This window comes from Pristiophorus japonicus, unplaced genomic scaffold, assembly GCF_044704955.1.
Source record: "Pristiophorus japonicus isolate sPriJap1 unplaced genomic scaffold, sPriJap1.hap1 HAP1_SCAFFOLD_82, whole genome shotgun sequence".
Taxonomy (NCBI): Eukaryota; Metazoa; Chordata; class Chondrichthyes; family Pristiophoridae; genus Pristiophorus; species Pristiophorus japonicus.
The window spans coordinates 2,121,957-2,140,352 of record NW_027254740.1 but is presented as its reverse complement, the minus strand read 5'-3'; the positions used below and the strand labels follow the sequence as shown (position 1 = coordinate 2,140,352).

The window sequence follows — 18,396 nt, the reverse complement described above, 5'->3', positions numbered from 1 at the left end:
AACCCAGCCAGAGTCAGCACCTTCAGGGGAAGGGAACCAGTGAGTGTAGAATTGAAACCAGCCAGAGTCAGTACCTTCAGAGGAGGGGAACCAGTGAGTGTAGAACTGAACCCAGCCAGAGTCAGTACCTTCAGCGGAGTGGAACCAGTGAGTGTAGAACTGAATCCAGCCAGAGTCAGTCCCTTCTGGGGAGGGGAACCAATCAGTGTAGAACTGTACCCAGCCAGAGTCAGTTCCTTCAGGGGAGGGGAACCAGTGAGTGTAGAACTGTACCCAGCCAGAGTCAGTCCCTTCTGGGGAGGGGAACCAATCAGTGTAGAACTGTACCCAGCCTGCGTCAGTACCTTCAGAAGAGGGGAACCAGTGAATGTAGAACTGAACCCAGCCAGAGTCAGTAACTTCAGTGGAGGGAAACCAGTGAGTGTAGAACTGAACCCAGCCGGAGTCAGTACCTTCAGGGGAAGGGAACCAGTGAGTGTAGAACTGAACCCAGCCAGAATCAGTAACTTCAGGGGAAGGGAACAAGTGAGTGTAGAACTGAACCCAGCCAGAGTCAGCACCTTCAGGGGAGGCGAACCAGTGAGTGTAGAACTGTACCCAGCCAGAGTCAGTACCTTCAGCGCAAGGGAACCCGTGAGTGTAGAACTGTACCCAGCCAGAGTCAGTACCTTCAGGGGAAGGGAACCAGTGAGTGTAGAATTGAACCCAGCCAGAGTCAGTACCTTCAGAGGAGGGGAACCAGTGAGTGTAGAACTGAACCCAGCCAGAGTCAGTCCCTTGAGGGGAGGGGAACCAGTGAGTGTAGAACTGAACCCAGCCAGAGTCAGTACCTTCAGGGGAGGGGAACCAGTGAGTGTAGAACTGAACCCAGCCAGAGTCAGCACCTTCAGGGGAGGGGAACCAGTGAGTGTAGAACTGTACCCAACCAGAGTCAGTACCTTCAGGTGAAGGGAACCCGTGATTGTAGAACTGTACCCAGCCAGAGTCAGTACCTTCAGGGGAAGGGAACCAGTGAGTGCAGAACTGAACCCAGCCAGAGTCAGTACCTTCAGGGGAGGTGAACCTGTGACTGTGGAACTGAACCCAGCCAGTCAGCACCTTCAGGGGAGGGGAACCAGTGAGTGTAGAACTGTACCCAGCCAGAGTCAGTACCTTCAGGGGAACGGAACCAGTGAGTGTAGAACTGAACCCAGCCAGAGTCAGTACCTTCAGGGGAGGGGAACCAGTGAGTGCAGAACTGAACCCAGCCAGAGTCAGTACCTTCAGGGGAGGGGAACCAGTGAATGTAGAACTGAACCCAGCCAGAGTCAGTACCTTCAGTGGAGGGGAACCAGTGAGTGTGCAAGTGAACCCAGCCAGAGTCAGTACCTCCAGGGGAGGGGAACCAGTGAGTGTAGAACTGTACCCAGCCAGAGTCAGTCCCTTCAGGGAAGTGGAACCAGTGAGTGTAGAACTGAACCCAGCCAGAGTCAGTACCTTCAGGGGAGGGGAACCAGTGAGTGTAGAACTGCACCCAGCCTGTGTCAGTACCTTCAGGGGAGGGGAACCAGTGAATGTAGAACTGAACCCAGCCAGAGTCAGTAACTTCAGTGGAGGGAAACCAGTGAGTGTAGAACTGAACCCAGCCGGAGTCAGTACCTTCAGGGGAAGGGAACCAGTGAGTGTGGAACTGAACCCAGCCAGAATCAGTAACTTCAGCGGAGGGGAACCAGTGAGTGTAGAACTGAACCCAGCCAGAGTCAGCACCTTCAGGAGAGGGGAACCAGTGAGTGTAGAACTGTACCCAGCCAGAGTCAGTACCTTCAGCGGAAGGGAACCCGTGAGTGTAGAACTGTACCCAGCCAGAGTCAGTACCTTCAGGGGAAGGGAACCAGTGAGTGTAGAATTGAACCCAGCCAGAGTCAGTACCTCTTGGGGAGGGGAACCAGTGAGTGTACAAGTGAACCCAGCCAGAGTCAGTATTTTCAGGGGAGGGGAACCAGTGAGTGTAGAACTGAACCGAGCCAGAGTCTGTACCTTCAGGGGAGGGAAACCGGTCAGTGTAGAACTGAACCCAGCCAGAGTCAGTCCCTTCAGGGGAGGGGAACCAGTGAGTGTAGAACTGAACCCAGCCAGAGTCAGTACCTTCAGCGGAGTGGAACCATTGAGTGTAGAACTGAACCCAGCCAGAGTCAGTCCCTTCTGGGGAGGGGAACCAATGAGTGTAGAACTGTACCCAGCCAGAGTCAGTTCCTTCAGGGGAGGGGAACCAGTGAGTGTAGAACTGAACCCAGCCAGAGTCAGTAACTTCAGTGGAGGGGAACCAGTGAGTGTAGAACTGAACCCAGCCGGAGTCAGTACCTGCAGGGGAAGGGAACCAGTGAGTGTAGAACTGAACCCAGCCAGAATCAGTAACTTCAGGGGAGGGGAACCAGTGAGTGTAGAACTGAACCCAGCCAGAGTCAGCAACCTTCAGAGGAGGGGAACCCAGAGAGTGTAGAACTGACCCCAGCCAGAGTCAGTACCTTCAGTGGAGGGGAACCAGTGAGTGTAGAACTTAACCCAGTCGGAGTCAGTACCTGCAGGGGAAGGGAACCAGTGAGTGTAGAACTGAACCCAGCCAGAATCAGTACCTTCAGGGGAGGGGAACCAGTGAGTGTAGAACTGAACCCAGCCAGAGTCAGCACCTTCAGGGGAGGGGAACCAGTAAGTGTAGAACTGTACCCAACCAGAGTCAGTACCTTCAGGGGAAGGGAACTCGTGATTGTAGAACTGAACCCAGCCAGAGTCAGTACCTTCAGGGGAGGGGAACCAGTGAGTGTAGAACTGAACCCAGCCAGAGTCAGTACCTTCAGTGGAGGGAAACCAGTGAATGTACAAGTGAACCCAGCCAGAGTCAGTACCTCCAGGGGAGGGGAACCAGTGAGTGTAGAACTGAACCCAGCCAGAGTCAGTACCTTCAGTGGAGGGGAACCAGTGAATGTACAAGTGAACCCAGCCAGAGTCAGTACCTCCAGGGGAGGGGAACCAGTGAGTGTAGAACTGTACCCAGCCAGAGTCAGTACCTTCAGGGAAGGGGAACCAGTGAGTGCAGAACTGAACCCAGCCAGATTCAGTACCTTCAGGGGAGTGGAACCAGTGAGTGTAGAACTGAACCCAGCCAGAGTCAGTACCTTCAGTGGAGGGGAACCAGTGAGTGTACAAGTGATCCCAGCCAGAGTCAGTACCTCCATGGGAGGGGAACCAGTGAGTGTAGAACTGTACCCAGCTAGAGTGAGTACCTTCAGGGGAGGGGAACCAGTGAGTGTACAAGTGTACCCAGCCAGAGTCAGTACCTCCAGGGGAGGGGAACCAGTGAGTGTACAAGTGAACCCAGTCAGAGTCAGTACCTTCAGTGGAGGGGAACCAGTGAATGTACAAGTGAACCCAGCCAGAGTCAGTACCTCCAGGGGAGGGGAACCAGTGAGTGTAGAACTGTACCCAGCCAGAGTCAGTACCTTCAGGGAAGGGGAACCAGTGAGTGTAGAACTGAACCCAGCCAGAGTCAGTCCCTTCTGGGGAGGGGAACCAATGAGTGTAGAACTGAACCCAGCCAGAGTCAGTACCTTCAGATGAGGGGAACCAGTGAGTGTCGAACTGAACCCAGCCAGAGTCAGCACCTTCAGGGGAGGGGAACTAGTGAGTGTAGAACTGTAGCCAGCGATTGTCAGTACCTTCAGATGAGGGGAACCAGTGAGTGTAGAACTGAACTCAGCCAGAGTCAGTACCTTCAGATGAGGGGAACCAGTGAGTGTAGAACTGAACTCAGCCAGAGTCAACACCTTCAGGGGAGGGGAACCAGTGAGTGTAGAACTGAACCCAGCCAGAGTCAGTACCTTCAGGGGAGGGGAACCAGTGAGTGTAGAACTGAACCCAGCCAGAGTCAGTCCCTTCAGGGGAGGGGAACCAGTCAGTGTAGAACTGAACCCCGCCAGAGTCAGTCCCTTCAGGGGAGGGGAACTAGTGAGTGTAGAACTGTAGCCAGCGAGAGTCAGTACTTTCAGGGGAGGGGAATTAGTGAGTGTAGAACTGCACGCAGCCAGAGTCAGTACCTTCAGGGGAGGGGAACCAGTGAGTGTAGAACTGAACCCAGCCAGAGTCAGTACCTTCAGGGGAGGGGAAACAGTGAGTGTAGAACTAAACCCAGCCAGAGTCATTACCTTCAGGGGAGGGGAACCAGTGAGTGTAGAACTAAACCCAGCCAGAGTCAACACCTTCAGGGGAGGGGAAACAGTGAGTGTGGAACTGAACCCAGACAGAGTCAGTACCTTCAGGGGAGGGGAACCAATCAGTGCAGAACTGAACCCAGCCAAAGTCAGTACCTTCAGGGGTGTGGAATCAGTGAGTGTAGAACTGAACCCAGCCAGAGTCAGTCCCTTCAGGGGAGGGGAACCAATGAATATAGAACTGTACCCAGCCAGAGTCAGTCGCTTCAGGGGAGGGGAACCAGTGAGTGTAGAATTGAACCCAGACAGAGTCAGTACCTTCAGATGAGGGGAACCAGTGAGTGTCGAACTGAACCCAGCCAGAGTCAGTACCTTCAGGGGAGGGGAATCAGTGAGTGTAGACCTGAACCCAGCCAGAATCAGCACCTTCAGGGGAGGGGAACTAGTGAGTGTAGAACTGTACCCAGCCAGAGTCAGTACCTTCAGGGGAGGGGAATCAGTGGGTATAGAACTGAACTCAGCCAGAGTCAACACCTTCAGGGGAGGGGAACCAGTGAGTGTAGAACTGCACGCAGCCAGAGTCAGTACCTTCAGGGGAGGGGAACCAGTGAGTGTCGAACTGAACCCAGCCAGAGTCAGTACCTTCAGGGGAGGGGAAACAGTGAGTGTCGAACTAAACCCAGCCAGAGTCAGCACCTTCAGGGGAGAGGAACCAGTGAGTGTAGAACTGAACCCAGCCAGAGTCAGCACCTTCAGGGGAGAGGAACCAGTGAGTGTAGAACTGAACCCAGCCAGAGTCAGCACCTTCAGGGGAGGTGAACCAATGAGTGTAGAACTGAACCCAGCCAGAGTCAGTCCCTTCAGGGGAGGGGAACCAATGAGTCTCGAACTGTACCCAGCCAGAGTCAGTCGCTTCAGGGGAGGGGAACCAGTGAGTGTAGAACTGTACCCAGCCAGAGTCAGTACTTTCAGCGGAGTGGAACCAGTGAGTGTAGAATTGAACGCAGACAGAGTCAGTACCTTCAGATGAGCGGAACCAGTGAGTGTAGAACTGTACCCAGCAAGAGTCAGTACCTTCAGGGGAGGGGAATCAGTGAGTGTAGAACTGAACTCAGCCAGAGTCAACACCTTCAGGGGAGGGGAACCAGTGAGTGTCGAACTGAACCCAGCCAGAGTCAGTACCTTCAGGGGAGGGGAACCAGTGAGTGTAGAACTGAACCCAGCCAGAGTCAGCACCTTCAGGGGAGCGGAACTAGTGAGTGTAGAACTGTACCCAGCAAGAGTCAGTACCTTCAGTGGAGGGGAATCAGTGAGTGTAGAACTGAACTCAGCCAGAGTCAACACCTTCAGGGGAGGGGAACCAGTGATTGTAGAACTGAACCCAGCCAGAGTCAGCAACTTCAGGGGAGGGGAACCAGTGAGTGTAGAACTGAACCCAGCCAGAGTCAGCACCTTCAGGGGAGGGGAACCAGTGAGTGTAGAACTGAACCCAGCCAGAGTCAGCACCTTCAGGGGAGGGGAACCAGTGAGTGTAGAACTAAACCCAGCCAGAGTCAGTACCTTCAGGGGAGGGGAACCAGTGAGTGTAGAACTGAACCCAGCCAGAGTCAGCACCTTCACAGGAGGGGAACCGGTGAGTGTAGAACTCAACCCAGCCAGAGTCAGCACCTTCAGTGGAGGGAAACCAGTGAGTGTAGAACTGAACCCAGCCGGAGTCAGTACCTTCAGGGGAAGGGAACCAGTGAGTGTGGAACTGAACCCAGCCAGAATCAGTAACTTCAGCGGAGGGGAACCAGTGAGTGTAGAACTGAACCCAGCCAGAGTCAGCACCTTCAGGAGAGGGGAACCAGTGAGTGTAGAACTGTACCCAGCCAGAGTCAGTACCTTCAGCGGAAGGGAACCCGTGAGTGTAGAACTGTACCCAGCCAGAGTCAGTACCTTCAGGGGAAGGGAACCAGTGAGTGTAGAATTGAACCCAGCCAGAGTCAGTACCTCTTGGGGAGGGGAACCAGTGAGTGTACAAGTGAACCCAGCCAGAGTCAGTATTTTCAGGGGAGGGGAACCAGTGAGTGTAGAACTGAACCGAGCCAGAGTCTGTACCTTCAGGGGAGGGAAACCGGTCAGTGTAGAACTGAACCCAGCCAGAGTCAGTCCCTTCAGGGGAGGGGAACCAGTGAGTGTAGAACTGAACCCAGCCAGAGTCAGTACCTTCAGCGGAGTGGAACCATTGAGTGTAGAACTGAACCCAGCCAGAGTCAGTCCCTTCTGGGGAGGGGAACCAATGAGTGTAGAACTGTACCCAGCCAGAGTCAGTTCCTTCAGGGGAGGGGAACCAGTGAGTGTAGAACTGAACCCAGCCAGAGTCAGTAACTTCAGTGGAGGGGAACCAGTGAGTGTAGAACTGAACCCAGCCGGAGTCAGTACCTGCAGGGGAAGGGAACCAGTGAGTGTAGAACTGAACCCAGCCAGAATCAGTAACTTCAGGGGAGGGGAACCAGTGAGTGTAGAACTGAACCCAGCCAGAGTCAGCAACCTTCAGAGGAGGGGAACCCAGAGAGTGTAGAACTGACCCCAGCCAGAGTCAGTACCTTCAGTGGAGGGGAACCAGTGAGTGTAGAACTTAACCCAGTCGGAGTCAGTACCTGCAGGGGAAGGGAACCAGTGAGTGTAGAACTGAACCCAGCCAGAATCAGTACCTTCAGGGGAGGGGAACCAGTGAGTGTAGAACTGAACCCAGCCAGAGTCAGCACCTTCAGGGGAGGGGAACCAGTAAGTGTAGAACTGTACCCAACCAGAGTCAGTACCTTCAGGGGAAGGGAACTCGTGATTGTAGAACTGAACCCAGCCAGAGTCAGTACCTTCAGGGGAGGGGAACCAGTGAGTGTAGAACTGAACCCAGCCAGAGTCAGTACCTTCAGTGGAGGGAAACCAGTGAATGTACAAGTGAACCCAGCCAGAGTCAGTACCTCCAGGGGAGGGGAACCAGTGAGTGTAGAACTGAACCCAGCCAGAGTCAGTACCTTCAGTGGAGGGGAACCAGTGAATGTACAAGTGAACCCAGCCAGAGTCAGTACCTCCAGGGGAGGGGAACCAGTGAGTGTAGAACTGTACCCAGCCAGAGTCAGTACCTTCAGGGAAGGGGAACCAGTGAGTGCAGAACTGAACCCAGCCAGATTCAGTACCTTCAGGGGAGTGGAACCAGTGAGTGTAGAACTGAACCCAGCCAGAGTCAGTACCTTCAGTGGAGGGGAACCAGTGAGTGTACAAGTGATCCCAGCCAGAGTCAGTACCTCCATGGGAGGGGAACCAGTGAGTGTAGAACTGTACCCAGCTAGAGTGAGTACCTTCAGGGGAGGGGAACCAGTGAGTGTACAAGTGTACCCAGCCAGAGTCAGTACCTCCAGGGGAGGGGAACCAGTGAGTGTACAAGTGAACCCAGTCAGAGTCAGTACCTTCAGTGGAGGGGAACCAGTGAATGTACAAGTGAACCCAGCCAGAGTCAGTACCTCCAGGGGAGGGGAACCAGTGAGTGTAGAACTGTACCCAGCCAGAGTCAGTACCTTCAGGGAAGGGGAACCAGTGAGTGTAGAACTGAACCCAGCCAGAGTCAGTCCCTTCTGGGGAGGGGAACCAATGAGTGTAGAACTGAACCCAGCCAGAGTCAGTACCTTCAGATGAGGGGAACCAGTGAGTGTCGAACTGAACCCAGCCAGAGTCAGCACCTTCAGGGGAGGGGAACTAGTGAGTGTAGAACTGTAGCCAGCGATTGTCAGTACCTTCAGATGAGGGGAACCAGTGAGTGTAGAACTGAACTCAGCCAGAGTCAGTACCTTCAGATGAGGGGAACCAGTGAGTGTAGAACTGAACTCAGCCAGAGTCAACACCTTCAGGGGAGGGGAACCAGTGAGTGTAGAACTGAACCCAGCCAGAGTCAGTACCTTCAGGGGAGGGGAACCAGTGAGTGTAGAACTGAACCCAGCCAGAGTCAGTCCCTTCAGGGGAGGGGAACCAGTCAGTGTAGAACTGAACCCCGCCAGAGTCAGTCCCTTCAGGGGAGGGGAACTAGTGAGTGTAGAACTGTAGCCAGCGAGAGTCAGTACTTTCAGGGGAGGGGAATTAGTGAGTGTAGAACTGCACGCAGCCAGAGTCAGTACCTTCAGGGGAGGGGAACCAGTGAGTGTAGAACTGAACCCAGCCAGAGTCAGTACCTTCAGGGGAGGGGAAACAGTGAGTGTAGAACTAAACCCAGCCAGAGTCATTACCTTCAGGGGAGGGGAACCAGTGAGTGTAGAACTAAACCCAGCCAGAGTCAACACCTTCAGGGGAGGGGAAACAGTGAGTGTGGAACTGAACCCAGACAGAGTCAGTACCTTCAGGGGAGGGGAACCAATCAGTGCAGAACTGAACCCAGCCAAAGTCAGTACCTTCAGGGGTGTGGAATCAGTGAGTGTAGAACTGAACCCAGCCAGAGTCAGTCCCTTCAGGGGAGGGGAACCAATGAATATAGAACTGTACCCAGCCAGAGTCAGTCGCTTCAGGGGAGGGGAACCAGTGAGTGTAGAATTGAACCCAGACAGAGTCAGTACCTTCAGATGAGGGGAACCAGTGAGTGTCGAACTGAACCCAGCCAGAGTCAGTACCTTCAGGGGAGGGGAATCAGTGAGTGTAGACCTGAACCCAGCCAGAATCAGCACCTTCAGGGGAGGGGAACTAGTGAGTGTAGAACTGTACCCAGCCAGAGTCAGTACCTTCAGGGGAGGGGAATCAGTGGGTATAGAACTGAACTCAGCCAGAGTCAACACCTTCAGGGGAGGGGAACCAGTGAGTGTAGAACTGCACGCAGCCAGAGTCAGTACCTTCAGGGGAGGGGAACCAGTGAGTGTCGAACTGAACCCAGCCAGAGTCAGTACCTTCAGGGGAGGGGAAACAGTGAGTGTCGAACTAAACCCAGCCAGAGTCAGCACCTTCAGGGGAGAGGAACCAGTGAGTGTAGAACTGAACCCAGCCAGAGTCAGCACCTTCAGGGGAGAGGAACCAGTGAGTGTAGAACTGAACCCAGCCAGAGTCAGCACCTTCAGGGGAGGTGAACCAATGAGTGTAGAACTGAACCCAGCCAGAGTCAGTCCCTTCAGGGGAGGGGAACCAATGAGTCTCGAACTGTACCCAGCCAGAGTCAGTCGCTTCAGGGGAGGGGAACCAGTGAGTGTAGAACTGTACCCAGCCAGAGTCAGTACTTTCAGCGGAGTGGAACCAGTGAGTGTAGAATTGAACGCAGACAGAGTCAGTACCTTCAGATGAGCGGAACCAGTGAGTGTAGAACTGTACCCAGCAAGAGTCAGTACCTTCAGGGGAGGGGAATCAGTGAGTGTAGAACTGAACTCAGCCAGAGTCAACACCTTCAGGGGAGGGGAACCAGTGAGTGTCGAACTGAACCCAGCCAGAGTCAGTACCTTCAGGGGAGGGGAACCAGTGAGTGTAGAACTGAACCCAGCCAGAGTCAGCACCTTCAGGGGAGCGGAACTAGTGAGTGTAGAACTGTACCCAGCAAGAGTCAGTACCTTCAGTGGAGGGGAATCAGTGAGTGTAGAACTGAACTCAGCCAGAGTCAACACCTTCAGGGGAGGGGAACCAGTGATTGTAGAACTGAACCCAGCCAGAGTCAGCAACTTCAGGGGAGGGGAACCAGTGAGTGTAGAACTGAACCCAGCCAGAGTCAGCACCTTCAGGGGAGGGGAACCAGTGAGTGTAGAACTGAACCCAGCCAGAGTCAGCACCTTCAGGGGAGGGGAACCAGTGAGTGTAGAACTAAACCCAGCCAGAGTCAGTACCTTCAGGGGAGGGGAACCAGTGAGTGTAGAACTGAACCCAGCCAGAGTCAGCACCTTCACAGGAGGGGAACCGGTGAGTGTAGAACTCAACCCAGCCAGAGTCAGCACCTTCAGGGGAGGGGAACCAGTGAGTGTAGAACTGAACCCAGACAGAGTCAGTACCTTCAGGGGAGGGGAACCAATGAGTGTAGAACTGAACCCAGCCAGAGTCAGCACCTTCAGGGGAGGGGAACCAGTGAGTGTAGAACTGTACCCAGCCAGAGTCAGTACCTTCAGGGGAGGGGAACCAGTGAGTGTAGAACTGAACCCAGCCAGAGTCAGTACCTTCAGCGGAGGGGGACCAGTGAGTGTAGAACTGAACCCAGCCAGAGTCAGCACCTTCCTAGGAGGGGAACCAGTGAGTGTAGAACTGAACCCAGCCAGAGTCAGCACCTTCAGGGGAGGGGAACCAGTGAGTGTAGAACTGTACCCAGCCAGAGTCAGTACCTTCAGGGGAGGGGAACCAGTGAGTGTAGAACTGAACCCAGCCAGAGTCAGTACCTTCAGCGGAGGGGGACCAGTGAGTGTAGAACTGAACCCAGCCGGAGTCAGTATAATAACATAAGATATACGAGCAGGAGTTGGCCATACTGCCCCTCACTCCTGCTCCGCCATTTAATACGATCATGGCTGATCCGATCATGGACTCAGGATCCGTTTCCCTGCCCTCTCCCCATAACCCCTTGTTCCCTTATTGGTTAAGAAACTGTCTATCTGTTAAATTTATTCAATGACTCAGCTTCCACAGCTCTTTGAGGCTGCGAATTCCAGATTTACAACCCTCAGAAGAAATTCTTCCGCATCTCAGTCTTAAATGGGCGGCCCCTTATTCTAAGATTATGCCCTCTAGTTCTAGTCTCCCCCATCATTGGAAACATCCTCTCTGCATCCACCTTGTCAAGCCCCCTCGTAATCTTTTATGATTCGTTAAGTTCACTTCTCATTCTTCTGAATTCCAGTGAATTCCAGAAGCCCAACCTGCTCAACCTTTCCTCATAAGTCATCCCCCTTATCTCCGGAATCAACCATGTGATCCTTCTCTGAACTGCCTCCAAAGCAAGTATATCCTTTCTTTAATATGGAAACCAAAACTGCACGCAGTATTTCAGGTCTGGCCTCACCAATGCCCTGTATAACTGGAGCAAGACTTCCCTGCTTTTATTTTCCATCCTCTTTGCAATAATGGCCAAGATTTCAATGGCCTTTCTGATCACTTGCTGTACCTCCAGACTAACCTTTTATGTTTCATGCGGTAGGACCCCCAGGTCCCGCTGTGCTGCAGCACTATGCAATTTTTCTCCTTTTAAATAATAAATTGTTCTTTCATTTTTTTCTGCCAAAGTGTATAACGGTGCACTCTCCAACATTATACTCCATCTGCTAATTTTTTGCCCACTCACTTAACTTGTCTATGTCCTTTTGCAGGTTTTTTGTGTCCTCCTCGCACGTTGCTTTTCCTCCGATCTTTGTACTATCAAACTTAGTTATGTTGCACTCGGTCCCTTCATCCAAGTCGTCAATATAGATTGTAAATATTTGGGGTCCAAGCACTGATCCCTGTGGCACCCCACTAGTTGCCAACCCGAGAATGAGCCATTTATCCCTACTCTCTGTTAGTCAGCCAATCCTCTATCCATGCTAATATATTACCCCAACCCCGTGAGCTTTTATCTTACGCGGTAACCTTTTATGTGGCACCTTGTCAAATGCCTTCTGGAAGTCCAAAGACACCACATCCACTGGTTCCCCTTTATCCACCCTGTTTGTTACATCCTCAAAGAACTCCAGCAAATTTGTCAAACATGACTTCCTCTTCATAAATCCATGCTGACTCTGCTTGATTGAATTTTGTAGAACTTGTTAGCGTTAGTGTTTTCTCTGAAGAATCACTCAACACTCAGAGTCGGTTCCAACGCCTGGCGGCATTTAATAACGCTCAGCGGGGAGGAAAAACTCAGGACCGTATCCAGGTTTCTCTCCACAGAACAAAGGGTTACATGTACCTTTATATGTTTCACAACAGTTACAAAACAGTTTACTACAGTTACACAGCCCATCACGGCTGGACACAAGCCAATCACAACGATTATAGATTACATATAGGTTCTTTTAACCCAATAGAATTCTCCTAGTATCCAGGGAACCATATATTCGGTTATTGTCAGCTTGGGCTGATCGATGACTTTATAGGTTCTCTCCCTAGTTCTTTCATCTGGGAGAAATAATTGGTTTTGTAGCCTTGTTTACAGCAAATGGTTTCCCTCTTATCTTTCTTCCTGGGGAATTAATTGGTTTATGACCTTGTTCACAGGAGATGGTTTCCTTCTTAGCTCTGTCTTCCCAGGCATTCCTACAGTGGGCCTCACAGGGTTATTGCTCGGTCAGTGAACGTTCAACAGTTCACAGCTTGACTACCTGATTTCCCATCATGCCTGGGCAGCCATTTTATGTGTGTGTCCATTGAAGCTTATGTGAGTTTTAAATATCCAGCAGGTGCCTAATGCCTAATTCTATATATATATTTCTACTCTCTACAACAGAACTGAACCCAGCCAGAGTCAGTACCTTCATTGGAGGGGAACCAGTGAGTGTAGAACTGAACCCAGCCAGAGTCAGCACCTTCAGGGGAGGGGAACCAGTGAGTGTAGAACTGTACCCAGCCAGAGTCAGTACCTTCAGAGGAGGAGAGGGAGGGTAACTCGTGAATGCAGGTTGATTCCGGAGATGAAGGGGTTGACTTGTGAGAGTAGGTTGGGCCTGTACACATTGGAGTTTAGAAGAATGAGGGCTGATCTTATTTAAACTACTAAGATAATGAGGGGGCTGAACAAGGTGGATGCAGAGAGGATATTTCCACTTATAGAGGAAACTAAAACTAGGGTTATAGACTAAAAAGAAGGGGCCGCTCATTTAAAACTGCGATGAGGAGGAATTGCTTCTCTCTGAGGTTTATAAATCTGCGGAATTCTCTGTCCCAGAGAGCTGTGGAGGTTGGGTCATTTAATATATTTAAGGCTGAGGTAGACAGGTTTAACAGAGGTGCTCACAATAAGGAAGGCTTTAGATTGAGTCAGGGAACAGAGTGGTTCTGCTCACACAATCAGAGAATGGTTACAGCACGGAAGGCCATTCGGCCCGTCGAGCCCTTGCCGGCTCCCAGCTAGTCCCACTGTCCCGCCCTTTGCCACGGCCCTGCAAATGTTTTCTTTCAGATACTTATCCAACTCCCTTTAGAAAGCTGTGATTGAGTCTGCCTCCACCACCCTTTCAGGCCGTGCTTTCTGGATCCTAACCACTCTGCGTAAAATAGATTTTTCTTACGTCGCCTTTGGTTCTTCTTTCAATCACCTTTAATCCGTCTCCTCTGGTTATTGAGCCTTCCACCAATGGGAAATGTATCTCTCGATCTACTCTGTCCGGACCCCTCATAATTTTGAACACCTCGACCAATTCTCCTCTCAACCTTCTCTGCTCCAAGGAGAACAACCCCAGTTTCTCCAGTCAATCCACGGAACTGAAGTCCCTCATCTCGTGAATCATTGTTGTCAATCTTTTCTGCATCCCCTAGAAGGCCATCACATCCTAATGTGCGGTGCCCAGAATTTGACACAATGCTCCAGTTGAGACCGAACCAGTGTTTTATAAAGGTTCATCATAACCTCCTTGCTTTTGTACTCTGTGATGCCCAGGATCCTGTGAGTTTTTTTAACTGCTTTCTCAACCTGTCCTGCCACCTTCAGCAATTTGTGCACATATACCCGCAGGTCTCACTGTTCATGTACCCCCTTTAGGATTGTACCCTTTAGCTTACATTGGCTCTCCTCGTTCACTTAATCATGCTTTTCTAATTTTGTTTCTTAACTCAGATTCACGGCCTCATTTTATTTCATCCTCCGAGCCCCTCAATTTAATGTGCCAGTGTAATGTTGGTGAGTGGTGATTGATTGCCCTGGGAACCAACAGGAAGAGAGGTCAGAGGCCGGAGGGCCCAGGGTGCAGCGTGTTCTGCAACCAATCGCGGTGCTTGAGGGGTGGATCCTGAGTCGGCCTATCAGGTGAGTCTGTGTGAACCCCTGTTAAAATATTCATCTTTTCAAGTTAAATCGAGATTTCTTTTGTCAACAAAACAGTTTAACATCTGTCAGTATTTTGTTTTCCTGGAGTTCCTATTTTCAGTCTCAGACCCTTCAGTACCAAGTGGACCAGGTCTTCAAAGGTCATTCATTTCCCTCTTTCCATGTCGCTGTTAGTTAAAGGGACAGAGATTGATTTCCCCGCATTATGCATTTGTAGTAGTTAAAGTAACATCCTTCCTGTTGGTAGTGAGTGACATTCTGTGCTGGGCGAGATGGCTGGTGGTATCAGCCTTTAAAATACGCATCCTCTTGTTCAAATCACTCCAGGGTCTCACCCTTCCCTATCTCTGAAACCTCCTCCAGCCCACCAACACTCTTAATAGTATATTTTCTTTGGAACAGAGGAAGCTGAGGGGAGACCTTAATGAGGTGTATAAAATTATGAGGGGCCTAGATAGAGTGGAGAGGAAGTACCTATTTCCCTTCACAGAGGGGTCAGCAACCAGCAGAACCTTTTAGCCTGTACGTAGCAAGCCCAACAAGAGAGGGGTAAGTTCTGGACTTAGTATTAGGAACTGATGCTGGGCAGGTGGAAGGGGTATCAGTGGGACAGCATTTTGGTGCTAGTGATGATAATTCAGTTAGAATTACGGTAGTTATGGAAAAGGACTAAGATAGACCAGGAATAAAAGTTCTCAATTGGGGAAAAGCCAATTTTACTAACCTGAGATATGGTTTCGCCAAAGTGGACTGGAAACAGATACTGGAAATGGTAAGAGATTGGGAAATGCTTGTGTTCAGATGGACCTTGGTGTCCTTGTACACCAATCACTGAAAGTTAATATGCAGGCACAGCAAGCAACGAAGAAAGCAAATGGATTAATAACAAGAGAATTTGAGTACAAGAGTAAAGACGTCTTACTGCAATTAAATAGGGCCCTGCTGAGACTACACCTGGAGTATTGTGTACAGTTTTGATTGCTTACCTAAGGAAGGATGTACTTGCTATTGAAGATGGCAATGAAGGTTCACCAAACTGAATTCCTGGGATGGGAGGATTGTCCTATGAGGAGAGATTGAGTAGACTAGGCATGTATACTCTCGAGTTTAGAAGAATGAGAGGTGATCTCATTGAAACATACAAAATTCTTTCAAGGTGTGACCGGATAGATTCAGGGAGAATGTTTCCTCTGGCTGAGGAGTCTAGAATCAGGGGTCAGAGTCTCAAAATAAGGGGATGGCCATTTAGGACTGAGATCAGCAGAAACATATTCACTCATTAACCTTTGTAATTCTCTACCCCAGAGGGCTGTGGAGGCTCTGTCTCTGAGTCTATTCAAGACAGAGATCGACAGATTTTTGTATATTAAGGGAATGAAGGGATATGGAATAGTGCAGGAAAGTGGAGTTGAGGTAGAAGATCAGCCATGATCTCATTGAATGGCAGAGCAGGCTCGAGGGGTCGACTGGCATACTCCTGCTCTGAAATCTTATGTTCTTATGTTGAAGTTAAAACACGTCTCAGAGCAGTGGGAGGTATTCAAGGATGAGATAATGAGGGTTCAGAGGAATTATGTTACCTTCAAGAAAAAGGGTGGGACTAATAAATCTAGAGCCCCCTGGATATCAACATAAGAAATAGGAGCAAGAGTAGGCCATAAGATCCCTCGAGTCTGCTCCGCCATTCAATGAGATCATGGCTGATCATCGCCCTCAACTCCACTTTCCCGCCTGATCTCTGTTTCTCTTGATTCCCTTAACATACAAAAATCTATCTATCTCAACCTTGAATAGACTGAGCGTCCACAGCCCTCTGGGGAAGAGAATGACAAAGATTCACAACCCTCTGAGTGAAGAAATTCCTCCTCATCTCTGTCTTAAATGGCCGACCCCTTATCCTGAGACTGTGCCCCCTAGTTCTAGACAGTCCAGCCAGGGGAATCAACCTCTCAGCATCGAACCTGTCAGTCACCTTCAGAACCTTGTATTTGTAATGAGATCACACCTCATTATTCTAAACTCGAGTGTGTATAGGCCCATTCTACACAATATCTCATCATCAGACAGCCCTCTCATCCCAGGAATCAATCTTGTGAACCTTTGTTGCACCGTCTCCAAGGAAAGTGTTTCCTTCCTTAGATAAGGAGAACAAAACTGTGCCCAGTCCTCCAGGTGTGGTCTCACCAAGGCCCTGTACAATTGTAGCAAGACCTCCTTACTCTTATACTCCAAATCCTTGCAATAAAGGACAAACCATGTGCCTGCCTTATTGCTTGCGTACCTGCATGGTCACTTTCTGTGTGTCTTGCACAAGGACACCCCAAATCTCTCTCAACACCGACGTTTAAAAGTTTCTCATCATTTAAAAGATATTCTGTTTTTCTGTTGTTCCGTCCAAAGTGAATAACCTCACATTTCCCTACATTATACTCCAGACGCCACCTTCCTGCCCACTCATAGTCTATCTATATATATCTTGCAGACTCTTGTGTTCTCACGGCTTACCGTCCCACCGAGTTTTGTATCATCAGCAAATTTGGATACATTACACTCGGTCCCTTCATCTAGGTCATTAATCATAAAATCATCGGAATTTACAGCATGGCAGGAGACCATTTCAGCGCACCGTGTCCGAAGCGGGTGACAAACAGCTATCCAGCCGAACCCCACTCTCCAGCTCTCAGTCCGTAGCCCTGTAGGTGATGTCACTTTAAGTGCACATCCAAGTATTTTTCAAATGTGGTGAGGGTTTCAGCCTCGACCACCCTTTCAGACAGTGAGTTCCAGACCCCCACAAACCTCTGGGTGAAGCAATTTCCCTTCGTATCTCCTCTGAACAAATTACTTTAAATCTGTGCCCCCTTGTTGACCCCTCTGCCAAGGGAAACAGGTCCTTCCTAACCACTCTATCCAGCCCCCTCATAATTTAATATATTTCCATCAAGTCTCCCCTCAGTGTCCTCTGTTCCAAAGAAAACAGACCCAGTATCTCCAATCTTTCCTCACAGTCAAAATTCTCCAGTTCTTGTAAATCTCCTCTGTACCCTTTCCAGTACAATCACATATTTCCTGTAATGTGGTGACCAGAACTGCACACAGTATTCCAACTGCGGCCTAACCAGTTCAGGCATAACCTCAACTCTTGTATTCCATGCCTCGACTAATAAAGGTAAGTATTCCATGTGCCTTCTTAACCACCTTATCGACCTGGCCTGCCACCTTCAGGGATCTGTGGACCTACACTCCAAGGTCCCTTTGATCCTCTACAATTTTCAGTGTTGTAGCATTCAATGTGTAATCCCTTGCCTTGTTAGACCTCCCCAAATACATTACCTCACACTTATCCGGATTAAATTCCATTTGCCACTTTACTGCCCCCCTGACCAGTACATTGATAGCTTCCTGCAGTGTGCAGCTTTCTTCTTAATTCTCAAACACACAGCCTATTTTAGTGTCACCTGCAAACTTCTTAATCATACCAAACATTGAAGTCGAAGTCATTGATATATACCACAAAAAACAAGGGAACCAGCACTGAGCCCTGCAGAACCCCACTGGAAACAGCCTTCCAGTCACAAAAACACCGAATGGCCTACTCCAGCAACTATTTTCTATGTTTCTATGACCCAACTTCCACAGCTTTCTGAGGCAGCAAATTCCACAGATTTACAACCCTTTGAGAGAAGACATTCCTCCTCATCTCAGTTTTAAATGGGTGGCCCCTTATTCTAAGATCATGCCCTCTAGTTCGAGTCTCCCCCATCAGTGGAAACATCCTCTCTGCATCCACCTTGTCCCACCCCCTCATAATCTTATACGTTTCGATTAGATCACCTCTCATTCTTCTGAATTCCAATGGGTAGAGGCCCAAACTACTCAACCTTTCCTCATAAGTCATCCCCCTCATCCCCGAAACCTTCTCTGACCTGCCTCCAAAGCAAGTCTATCCTTTCATAAACATGGATCAGGAAGGCCAAGATTCCGTTCGCCTTCCTGATCACTTGCTCTACCTGCATATACTGTCCTTTTGTGTTTCATGCACAAGTACCCCCAGGTCCCGCTGCACTGCAGCACTTTGCGATCTTTCTCCATTTAAATAATAACTTGCTCTTTGATTTTTTTCTGCCAAAGTGCATGACCTCACACTTTCTAATATTATATTCCATCTGCCAATTTTTTTCCCATTCACTTTGCCTGTCTATGTCCTTTTGCAGATTTTATGTGTCCTCACACATTGCTTTTCCTCCCATCTTTTTATCGTCAGCAAAC

The 18,396-nt window shown here is 50.1% G+C and overlaps 1 protein-coding gene across 2 annotated transcripts in view; it reads left to right on the top strand.

Annotated features, from left to right (window-relative positions):
• LOC139257294 (zinc finger protein 436-like) overlaps positions 1-18,396 on the top strand; it is a 92,656-nt gene that overhangs the window by 63,531 nt on the left and 10,729 nt on the right. Inside the window, exon 2 of one of the 2 annotated variants that reach the window (XM_070874430.1) lies at positions 13,918-14,106. The exons of the other annotated variant lie outside the window; for it this stretch is intronic. The gene's annotated coding sequence lies outside the window, so the exon portion shown is untranslated. The remainder of the gene's footprint in view (positions 1-13,917; positions 14,107-18,396) is intronic. 2 annotated transcript variants of the gene reach the window in all.